Source organism: Ovis canadensis, chromosome 1 (genome assembly GCF_042477335.2).
Source record: "Ovis canadensis isolate MfBH-ARS-UI-01 breed Bighorn chromosome 1, ARS-UI_OviCan_v2, whole genome shotgun sequence".
Classification (NCBI taxonomy): domain Eukaryota; kingdom Metazoa; phylum Chordata; class Mammalia; order Artiodactyla; family Bovidae; genus Ovis; species Ovis canadensis.
The window spans coordinates 22,091,144-22,103,473 of NC_091245.1; the positions used below are offsets into that span (position 1 = coordinate 22,091,144).

Below are 12,330 nucleotides of genomic sequence, written 5' to 3' on the forward strand. Positions count from 1 at the left end.
GACCGGATGCCATGATCCTTGTTTTCTGAATGTTGAGCTTTAAGCCAACTTTTTCACTCTCCTCTTTCACTTTCATCAAGAGGCTTTTGAGTTCCTCTTCACTTTCTGCCATAAGGGTGGTGTCATCTGCATATCTGAGGTAATTGATATTTCTCCGGGCAATCTTGATTCCAGCTTGTGTTTCTTCCAGTCCATACCTCAACATAATAAAAACCATATATGATAAACCCACAGCTAACACATTATCCTCAATGGTGAAAAATTGAAAGCATTTTCCATAAAGTCAGGAATAAGACAAGGGTGCCCACTCTCACCACTACTATTCAACATAGTTTTGGAAGTTTTAGCCACAGCAATCAGAAAAGAAAGAAAAAAAAAAAGAAAAGAAATAAAAGGAATCCAAATTGGAAAAGAAGAAGTAAAACTCTCACCGTTTGCAGATGACATGATCCTCTACATAGAAAACCCTAAAAACACTACCAGAAAATTACTAGAGCTAATCAATGAATATAGTAAAGTTGCAGGATATAAAATTAACACAGAGAAATCAAATCCCTTGCATTCCTATACAGTAACAATGAGAAAACAGAAAGAGAAATTAAGGAAACAATTCTATTCACCATTGCAACAAAAAGAGTAAAATACTTAGAAATAAATCTACATAAAGAAACAAAAGACCTATATATAGAAAACTATATACTATGAGTATACAACTCACTATAGATTCAGTGCAATTCCTATCAAGCTACCAATGTTGTTTTTCAGAGAGCTAGTACAAATAATTTCACAATTTGTTTGAAAATACAAAAAACTTCGAATAGCCAAAGCAATCTTGCGAAAGAAGAATGGAACAGGAGGAATCAATCTGCCTGACTTCAGATTATACCACAAAGCTACAGTCATCAAGACAGTATAGTACTGGCACAAAGACAGAAATATAGATCAATGGAACAAAATAGAAAGCCCAGAGATAAATCTACACACCTATGGATAACTTATCTTTGACAAAGGAGGCAAGAATATACAATGGAGAAAAGATAATCTCTATAACAAGTGGTACTGGGAAAGCTGGTCAACCACTTGTAAGAGAATGAAGCTAGAACACTTTCTAACACCATACACAAAAATCAACTCAAAATGGATTAAAGATCTAAATGTAAGACCAGAAACTATAAAACTTCTAGAGGAAAACATAGTCAAAACGCTCTCTCACAGAAATCACAACAGGATCCTCTATGACCCACCTCGCAGAGTAATGGAAATAAAGGCAAAAGTGAACAAATGGGTCCTAATTAAACTTAAAAGCTTTTCCACAACGAAGGAAACTATAAGCAAGGTGAAAAGACAGCGTTCGGAATGGGAGAAAATAATAGTAAACAGAACAACTGACAAAGAATTAATCTCAAAAATATACAAGCAGTGCCTGCAGCTCAATTCCAGAAAAATAAAAGACACAATCAAAAAATGGGCCAAAGAACTAAACAGACAGTTCTCCAAAAAGACATAAAGATGGCTAACAAACACATGAAAAGATGCTCAACATCACTCATTATCAGTTCAGTTCAGTTCAGTTCAGTCGCTCAGTCGTGTCCGAATCTTTGTGACCCCATGAATTGCAGCACTCCTGGCCTCCCTGTCCATCACCAACTCCCAGAGTTCACTCAGACTCACGTCCGTCAAGTCTGTGATGCCATCCAGCCATCTCATCCTCTGTTGTCTCCTTCTCTTCCTGCCCACAATCTCTCCCAACATCAGAGTCTTTCCCAATGAGTTAACTCTTCGCATGAGGTGGCCAAAGTACTGGAGTTTCAGCTTTAGCATCATTCCTTCCAAAGAAATCCCAGGGCTGATCTCCTTCACAATGGACTGGTTGGATTTCCTTGCAGTCCAAGGGACTCTCAATAGTCTTCTCCAACACCACAGTTCAAAAGCATCAATTCTTTGGTGCTCAGCCTTCTTCACAGTCCAACTCTCACATCCATACATGACAACTGGAAAAACCATAGCCTTAACTAGATGGACCTTAGTCAGCAAAGTAATGTCTCTGCTTTTGATTATGCTATCTAGGGTGGTCATAACTTTTCTTCCAAGGAGTAAGCGTCTTTTAATTTCATGGCTGCAGTCACCATCTGCAGTGATTTTGGAGCCCCAAAAATAAAGTCTGACACTGTTTCCACTGTTTCCCCATCTATTTCCCATGAAGTGATGGGACTGGATGCCATGATCCTTGTTTTCTGAATGTTGAGCCTTAAGCCAACTTTTTCACTCTCCTCTTTCACTTTCATCAAGAGGCTTTTTAGCTCCTCTTCACTTTCTGCCATAAGGGTGGTGTCATCTGCATATCTGAGGTTATTGATATTTCTTCCGGCAGTCTTGATCCAAGCATGTGTTTCTTCCAGTCAAGCGTTTCTCATGATGTACTCTGCATAGAAGTTAAATAAGCAGGGTGACAATATACAGCCTTGACGTACTCCTTTTCCTATTTGGAACCAGTCTGTTGTTCCATGTCCAGTTCTAACTGTTACTTTCTCACCTGTATGCAGATTTCTCAAGAGGCAAGTGAGGTGGTCTGGTATTCCCATCTCTTTCAGAATTTTCCACAGTTTATTGTGATCCACACAGTCAAAGGCTTTGGCATAGTCAATGAAGCAGAAACAGATGTTTTCCTGGAACTCTCTTGCTCTTTCCATGATCCAGCTGATGTTGGCAATTTGATCTCTGGTTCCTCTGCCTTTCCTAAAACCAGCTTGAACATCTGGAAGTTCACGGTTCACATATTGCTGAAGCCTGGCTTGGAGAATTTTGAGCATTACTTTACTAGCATGTGAGATGAGTGCAATTGTGTGGTATCTTGAGCATTCTTTGGCATTGCCTTTCTTTGGGACTGGAATGAAAACTGAACTTTTCTAGTCCTGTGGCCACTGCTGAGTTTTCCAAATTTGCTGGCATATTGAGTGTGGCACTTTCACAGCATCATCTCTCAGGATTTGAAATAGCTCAACTGGAATTCCATCACCTCCACTAGCTTTATTCATAGTGATGCTTTCCAAGGCCCACTTGACTTCACATTCCAAGATGTCTGGCTCTAGGTGAGTGATCACACCATTGTGATTATCTGGATTGTGTAGATCTTTTTTGTACAGTTCTTCTGTGTATTCTTGCCACCTCTTCTTAATATCTTCTGCTTCTATTAGGTCCAGACCATTTCTGTCCTTTATTGAGCCCATCTTTGCATGAAATGTTCCCTTGATATCTCTAATTTTCTTGAAGAGATCTCTAGTTTTTCCCATTCTGTTGTTTTCCTCTATTTCTTTGCATTGATAGCTAAAGAAGGCTTTCTTATCTCTTCTTGCTATTCTTTGGAACTCTGCATTCAGATGCTTATATCTTTCCTGTTCTCCTATGCTTTTCACTTCTCTTCTTTTCTCAGCTATTTGTAAGGCCTCCCCAGACAGCCATTTTGCTTTTTTGCATTTCTTTTCCATGGGGATGGTCTTGATCCCTGTCTCCTGTACAATGTCACGAACCTCATTCCATAGTTCATCAGGCACTCTATCTATCAGATCTAGGCCCTTAAATCTATTATTCACTTCCACTGTATAATCATAAGGGATTTGATTTAGGTCATACCTGAATGGTCAAGTGGTTTTCCCTACTTTCTTCAATTTAAGTCTGAATTTGGTAATAAGGAGTTCATGATCTGAGCCAGTCAGCTCCTGGCCTTGTTTTTGTTGACTGTATAGAGCTTTTCCATCTTTGGCTGCAAAGAATATAATCAATCTGATATCGGTGTTGATCGTCTGGTGATGTCCATGTGTAGAGTCTTCTCTTGTGTTGTTGGAAGAGGGTGTTTGCTATGACCAGTGCATTTCTTGGCAAAACTCTATTAGTCTTTGCCCTGCTTCATTCTGCATACCAAGGCCAAATTTTCCTGTTACTCCAGGTGTTTCTTGACTTCTTACTTTTGCATCCCAGTCCCCTATAATGAAAAGGACATCTTTTTGGGGTGTTAGTTCTAAAAGGTCTTGTAGGTCTTCATAGAACTGTTCAACTTCAACTTCTTCAGCATTACTTGTTGAGCATAGACTTGGATTTCTGTGATATTGAATGGTTTGTCTGTGGCTGAGACAGGTGCACTAAGCGCGGGCAGCTGCCACCGGCGCACTACGCGCAGCCAAGAGGAGCTACCCCATGTCTGAGGTCAGGGGCAGAAGCCAGGAGAACCCCATGCCCAAAGGGCGATGGCCAAGAGGAGTTACCCCACGTCCGAGGTCAGGGGCAGTGGCCGAAAGTGCCAGGCTGTGACTACACAGGAACGGCTGAGAGGAGCTACCCCATGTCCGAGGTCAGGGGCTGCGGGGAGGAGCCACCCCACATCTGAGGTCAGCGGAGCCGGCCGGGAGGAGCAATCCCACGTCCAAGGAGTGGTGGCTGCGCGGGCGCAGGAGGGCCTAGAGGAGTTATCCCACGTTGAAGTCAGGAAGGGTGGTGATGAGGAGATACTCTTCGTCCAAGGTAAGGTGCAGCGACTGCACTTTGCTGGAGCAGCCGTGAAGAGATACCCCATGTCCAAGGTAAGAGAAACCCAAGTAAGATGGTAGGTGTTGCAAGAGGGCATCAGAGGGCAGACACACTGAAACCATACTCACAGAAAACTAGTCAATCTAATCACACTAGGACCACAGCTTTGTCTAACTGAATGAAACTAAGCCATGCCCCCAGGGCAACCCAAGATGGGTGGGTCATGGTGGAGAGGTCTGACAGAATGTGGTCCCCTGGAGAAGGGAATGGCAAACCACTTCAGTATTCTTGCCTTGAGAACCCCATGAACAGTAGGAAAAGGCAAAATGATAGGATACTGAAAGAGGAACTCCCCAGGTCAGTAAGTGCCCAACATGCTACTGGAGATCAGTGGAGAAGTAACTCCAGAAAGAAGGGATGGAGCCAAAGCAAAAACAATACCCAGCTGTGAATGTGACTGGTGATCGAATCATGGTCCGATGCTGTAAAGAGCAATATTGCATAGGAACCTGGAATGTCAGATCCATGAATCAAGGCAAATTGGAAGTGGTCAAACAAGAGATGGCAAGAGTTAATGTCGACATTCTAGGAATCAGCGAACTAAAATGGACTGGAATGGGTGACTTTAACTCAGATGACCATTATATCTACTACTGCAGGCAGGAATCCCTCAGAAGAAGTGGAGTAGCCATCATGGTCAACAAAAGAGTTGGAAATGCAGTACTTGGATGCAGCCTCAAAAACGACAGAATGATCTCTGTTCGCCTCCAAGGCAAACCATTCAATATCATTATCAGAGAAATGCAAATTAAAACCACAGTGAAGTACCATCTCATGCCGGTCAGATCGCTGCTACTAAAGTCTGCTGCTGCTACTGCTGCTAAGTCGCTTTAGTCGTGTCTGACTCTGTGCGACCCCATAGATGGCAGCCCACCAGGCTCCTCCGTCCCTGGGATTCTCCAGGCAAGAACACTGGAATGGGTTGCCATTTCCTTGTCCAATGCATGAAAATGAAAAGTGAAAGTGAAGTCGCTCAGTTGTGTCCGACTCTTAGCGACCCCATGGACTGTAGCCCACCAGGCTCTTCCATCCATGGGATTTTCCAGGCAAGAGTACTGGAGTGGGGTGCCATTACCTACAAACAATAAGTGCTGGTGACAGTGTGGAGAAAAGGGCATCCTCTTACACTGCTGCTGGGAATACAAACTAGTACAGCCACTATGGAGAAAAGTATGGAGATTCCTTAAAAAAACTGGAACTAGAACTGCCATATGACCCAGCAATGCCACTGCTGGACATACACACAAAGGAAACCAGAACTGAAACAGATACGTGTACCCCAATGTTCATCTCAGCACTGTTTACAATAGCTAGGACATGGAAGCAACCTTGATGTCCATTGGCAGGTGAAGGATAGGAAAGCTGTGGTATATACACACAATGGAATGTTACTCAGCTATTGAAAAGAATCTGTTCTAATGAGGTGGATGAAACTGGGGCCTATTATACAGAGTGAAGTAAGCCAGAAAGAAAAACACCAATACAGTATATTAACACATATATATGAAATTTAGAAAGATGGTAATGATGACCCTATATGTGAGATAGCAAGAGACACAGATGTAAAGAACAGACTTTTGGACTCTGTGGGAGAAGGTGAGGGTGGGATGATTTGAGAGAATAGCATTGAAACATGTATATTATCATATGTGAAACGGATCGCCAGTCCAGGTTTGATGCATGAGACAGGGCACTCAGGGCTGGTGCACTGGAATGACCCTGAGGGATGGGATGGAGAGGGAGGTGGGAGGGCGGTTCAGGATGGGGGACACATGTACACCCATGATTGATTCATGTCAATGTATGGCAAAAACCACTATAATATTGTAAAGTAATTAGCCTTCAAGTAAAATAAATGAATTAATAAAAAAAAAAAAGAAAACACAATGCAGTGGAAGTGCCAAGAAGTCCAGCATGTTGAAAACTGGGGCATCAAAAACAAACTTGGTAGAAATCTCACGTGGTCAGTCTCAGATTCCAGGAGATCTCCAGTTAAGTTAGAAGGTCCTGGCTCCTATGGCTGGAAGGACACACAGCTAACAAAATCTTAATTCCTTTACAATCTCTTGTTTCGTGTTTCCTCAAACGCCCTGTGGACAGGCGAGCTTCAGTAGGTGCAACTGAGGGACTCTGGCTGGGGCTATGTAGTAACTGTTGTCCAAGCAGGTGGGGGTTCTTCTGTCCTTAATCTTCTTTGTGCCAAGGATCAGGCCAATGAAAACTGTGAGCACAGGTCAGGTATTTAGCAGATTTTCTGGCAGGTTATGAAGGGGATTCCTTGGCATGTTTTCCCACTGCTTTTTCCTCCCGTCCTACAGCTCCTCTCTTCATCTATGCCACTGCTTCCAAAGTATTGGGCAGGTCATCATCTTTCCATTTCTGAAAGTTGTGTTTGAAGCCGATTACCTAAGATTGGGACTCAAACCCATGTGGCAGGGACTCTGTGCTACGCTTAGTCACTCAGTCGTATTCGAATGGGACTTGAGCCCAGCCAAAACCCATGGTGCCTGGTTTTAGGACCTAATGAAGTTCAGGCTCTTGATGTCTCATTGATGTCTCATTGTGTCTCTCAAAAATTCAGTGAGAGACACAGTGATAGGTAAGAGGTAGATTTGTTCAGATTCAGAGAGAAGCACACTCCACAGAGTGGGCCATAGCAGAGGGCAAGTGCAGTGGCCATGAAATGTGTGGTTAGTTTTTATGGGCTGGGTGATTTCACATGCTGATAAGTGGGAGGGTCATTCCAACAATTGGGGAACCACACACTTCTTGATCTTTTGACAGTGCTTTGGAACTGTCATGGAGCTTTTAGCTGTGTCATTTAGTTTGCAGACTGAGGATCAAAGTTTAGTTGAATTTGACTTGTCTGTCAACATGGACCCATTTGACTTTAACGGGTTTATGTTATGCCCTTGGGCTATGTCATTCTCTCAACAGTTGTGCACTGCCCCCTTCACTCTTGCTTCATGCTGTTTTCCTGAGCTCAGTCTGTGCCTTGGTGCCTTTACAGTCTTCTGGAGGGATAACCAGAAAATAGCTGGCCCATGAGAGGTAAATACTATATAATATCCAATCCCTCTATATATTCAGGCCTTCATCTTCCATATTTCTCACAACATGTGCAACAATAGCATCTCTCAGTGAACCTGCTAGGGTGGGTGGCAGGCACACAATGCTTGCTAGAAGTCCATCTGTTGTTGGCGTCCCTTCAAGGGCAATTGGACTTCCAGGGATAATATTTGCCATCTTGGGACTAGGACCACAGCCTTGTCTAACTCAATGAAACTAAGCCATGCCCCCAGGGCAACCCAAGATGGGTAGGTCATGGTGGAGAGGTCTGACAGAATGTGGTCCCCTGGAGAAGCGAATGGCAAACCACTTCAGTATTCTTGCCTTGAGAACCCCATGAACAGTAGGAAAAGGCAAAATGATAGGATACTGAAAGAGGAACTCCCCAGGTCAGTAGGTGCCCAATATGCTATCAGGGATCAGTGGAGAAATAACTCCAGAAAGAATGAAGGGATGGTGCCAAAGCAAAAACAATACCCGGCTGTGGGTGTGACTGGTGATAGAAGCAAGGTCCGATGCTGTAAAGAGCAATATTGCATAGGAACCTGGAATGTCAGATCCATGAATCAAGGCAAATTAGAAGTGGTCAAATAAGAGATGGCAAGAATGAACGTCGACATTCTAGGAATCAGCAAACTAAAATGGACTGGAATGGGTGAATTTAAGTCAGATGACCGTTATATCTACTACTGAGGGCAGGAATCTCTCAGAAGAAATGGAGTAGCCATCATGGTCAACAAAAGAGTTGGAAATGCAGTACTTGGATGCAATCTCAAAAACGACAGAATGATCTCTGTTGGTCTCCAAGGCAAACCATTCAATATCATGGTAATCCAGTTTACGCCCCAACCAGTAATGCTGAAGAAGCTGAACGGTTCTATGAAGACCTACAAGACCTTTCAGAACTAACACCCAAAAAAGATGTCCTTTTCATTATAGGGGACTGGGATGCAAAAGTAAGAAGTCAAGAAACACCTGGAGTAACAGGAAAATTTGGCCTTGGAATGCGGAATCAAGCAGAGCTAAGAAAATGCACTGGTCATAGCAAACACCCTCTTCCAACAACACAAGAGAAGACTCTACACAGGGACATCACTAGATGGTCAACACCGAAAACAGATTGATTATATTCTTTGCAGCCAAAGATGGAGAAGCTCTATACAGTCAGCAAAAACAAGACCAGCAGCTGACTGTGGCTCAGATCATGAACTCCTTATTACCAAATTCAGACGTAAGTTGAAGAAAGTAGGGAAAACCGCTAGACCATTCAGGTATGACCCAAATCAAATCCCTTATAATTATACAGTGGAAGTGAGTAATAGATTTAAGGGCCTAGATCTGATAGATAGAGTGTCTGATGAACTATGGAATGAGGTTCGTGACATTGTACAGGAGACAGGGATCAAGACCATCCCCATGGAAAAGAAATGCAAAAAAGCAAAATGGCTGTCTGGGGAGGCCTTACAAATAGCTGAGAAAAGAAGAGAAGTGAAAAGCAAAGGAGAAAAGGAAAGATATAAGCATCTGAATGCAGAGTTCCAAAGAATAGCAAGAAGAGATAAGAAAGCCTTCTTTAGTGATTAATGCAAAGAAATAGAGGAAAACAACAGAAGACATCTTGAGATGTCTTCAAGAAAATTAGAGATACCAAAGGAACATTTCATGCAAAGATGGGCTTAATAAAGGACAGAAATGTTATGGACCTAACAGAAGCAGAAGATATTAAGAAGAGGTGGCAAGAATACACAGAAGAACTGTACAAAAAAGATCTTAATGACCCAGATAACTATGATGGTGTGATCACTCATCTAGAGCCAGACATCTTGGAATGTGAAGTCAAGTGGGCCTTGGAAAGCATCGCTACGAACAAAAGTAGTGGAGGTGATGGAATTTCTGTTGAGCTGTTTCAGATCCTGAGAGATGATGCTGTGAAAGTGCCACACTCAATATGCCAGCAAATTTGGAAAACTCACCAGTGGCCACAGGACTGGAAAAGGTCAGTTTTCATTCTAATCCCAAAGAAAGGCAATGCCAAAGAATGCTCAAACTGCCACACAATTGTACTCATCTCACATGCTAGTAAAGTAATGCTCAAAATTCTCCAAGCCAGGCTTCAGCAATACGTGAACTGTGAACTTCCTGATGTTCAAGCTGGTTTTAGGAAAGGCAGAGGAACCAGAGATCAAATTGCCAACATCTGCTGGATCATGGAAAAAGTAAGAGAGTTCCAGAAAAACATGTATTTCTGCTTTATTGACTATGCCAAAGCCTTTGACTGTGTGGATCACAATAAACTGTGGAAAATTCTGAAAGAGATGGGAATACCAGACCACCTCACCTGCCTCTTGAGAAACCTGTATGCAGGTCAGGAAGCAGCAGTTAGAACTGGACATGGAGCAACAGACTGGTTCCAAATAGGAAAAGGAGTACGTCAAGGCTGTATATGTCACCCTGCTTATTTAACTTATCTGCAGAGTACATCATGAGAAACACTGGACTGGAAGAAACACAAGCTGGAATCAAGATTGCCGGGAGAAAGGTCAATAACCTCAGATATGCAGATGACACCACCCTTATGGCAGAAAGTGAAGAGGAGCTAAAAAGCCTCTTGATGAAAGTGAAAGAGGAGAGTGAAAAAGTTGGCTTAAAGCTCAACATTCAGAAAACGAAGATCATGGCATCTGGTCCCATCACTTCATGGGAAATAGATGGGGAAACAGTGGAAACAGTGTCAGACTTTATTTTGGGGGCCTCCAAAATCACTGCAGATGGTGACTGCAGCCATGAAATTAAAAGACGCTTCCTTCTTGGAAGAAAAGTTATGACCAACTTAGATAGTATATTCAAAAGCAGAGACATTACTTTGCTGACTAAGGTCTGTCTAGTCACGGCTATGGTTTTTCCTGTGGTCATGTATAGATGTGAGAGTTGGACTGTGGAGAAAGCTGAGCGCCGAAGAATTGATGCTTTTGAACTGTGGTGTTGGAGAAGACTTTTGAGAGTCCCTTGGACTACAGGGAGATCCAACCAGTCCATTGTGAAGGAGATCAGCCCTGGGATTTCTTTGGAAGGAATGATGCTAAAGCTGAAACTTCAGTACTTTGGCCACCTGATGCAAAGCGTTCACTCATTGGAAAAGACTCTGATGCTGGGAGGGATTGGGGGCAGGAGGAGAAAGGAACGACCGAGGATGAGATGGCTGGATGGCATCACTGACTCGATGGATGTGAGTCTGAATGAACTCCGGGAGTTGGTGATAGACAGGGAGGCCTGGCGTGCTGCGATTCATGGGGTCACAAAGAGTCGGACACGACTGAGCAACTGAGCTGAACTGAACTGTACTGGGCAACATTTTATTTTCTAAAGTAAATGTGCCATGCTTTAGTGTTCAGTGAAATCTATTATCCATCTTGTACAATCTTCTATATTATTTTGTCATCTACCTTCAAGGGAAATGTCTCTATGTGGCTTACAGTTTGAGAGGAGGACTAATTGTGAGATGAGTCTTTCTGAAGTGCCAGTGTAAAATAACACATATGTATGATATGCTCTTTGGGGTGTAAATGAATGTTTAATGAGAAGCTGTAGCAAGTATGGTTAGTCTCAGTGTCGGTAAGTGCAGTCATCTTACACTTATAACACAGGTTAGTTCTTTTATTGGTGTAATTCTGTCTATAACATTCTGGATTTCAACTGATAATTCATGGTGTTTAGGTGAAGGGTTTCTTTGGTTTAAAAAATTGTTTAAGTCTGATTTTATACTGGTATATAGTCTATTTACAAAGTGTTAGTTTCAGATATGTAGCAAAGTGATTCACACACACACACACACACACATATTGGAGAAGGAAATGGCAATCCACTCCAGTACTATTGCCTGGAAAATCCCATGGACAGAGGAGCCTGGTAGGCTACAGTCCATGGGGTCGCAAAGAGTCGGACACGACTGAGTGACTTCACATTCACATATATACATATATCCATTCTTTTTCAGATTCTTTTCCTATAAAAGTTATTACAGAATATTGAGTAGATTTCCCTGTGCTATACAGTAGGGATTTGTTGATTATTTCTTTGATACATTGTAGGATGTATATGTTAATCCCAAAGTATTAATTTGTCCCTCCAACCTCACCTTTCCCCTTTAGTAATGGTAAATTTGTTTTTGAATTCTATGAGTCTGTCTCTGTTTCAGAAATAAGTTATTTTTACCATCTTTTTAATTTCATATATTAAGTGATATCATATGATATTTATCTTTGACTTATTTCACTTAGTATGATAATCTCTAGGTCCATCCATGTTCCTGAAAGTGGCATTATTTCATTGTTTTTTTAGGGCTGGGTAATATTCCATTGTATATGGAATTTTATGTGGAAAATACAATGGAAAGTTATTTCACCTAGGAGAGGGTGAAGATGAGGGCAGAATCCAGAACTGGGCCTCCAGAGTCAATTAACTGCAGAGGATACACTTTGGGGAAAAGTGGGGGAAAGAGTTTCTCGCTGATGGTGAAAATGGCCGAGTGCACCCCTACTTTTCCTTCTTCATATTATCACCATGTATTTAATGTGCACCTACAATGTGGCAGGCAGTCTGCTCGGCACTGAGACACAGCTGAAAGCAAAGCAGAGTGGAAACTTGCTTGACGTCAAGACAGTCACAGTCTAGTTCGTTCAC

The 12,330-nt window shown here is 42.4% G+C and overlaps 1 long non-coding RNA gene across 1 annotated transcript; it reads left to right on the forward strand.

The window, feature by feature from the left end:
* The first annotated feature begins 4,400 nt into the window (after positions 1–4,400).
* On the forward strand, positions 4,401–6,463 carry LOC138440774 (uncharacterized). The gene is made up of 2 exons (XR_011257127.1): positions 4,401–4,574; positions 5,181–6,463. It is a non-coding gene; the product is annotated as an uncharacterized lncRNA (long non-coding RNA).
* Positions 6,464–12,330: the final 5,867 nt, after the last annotated feature.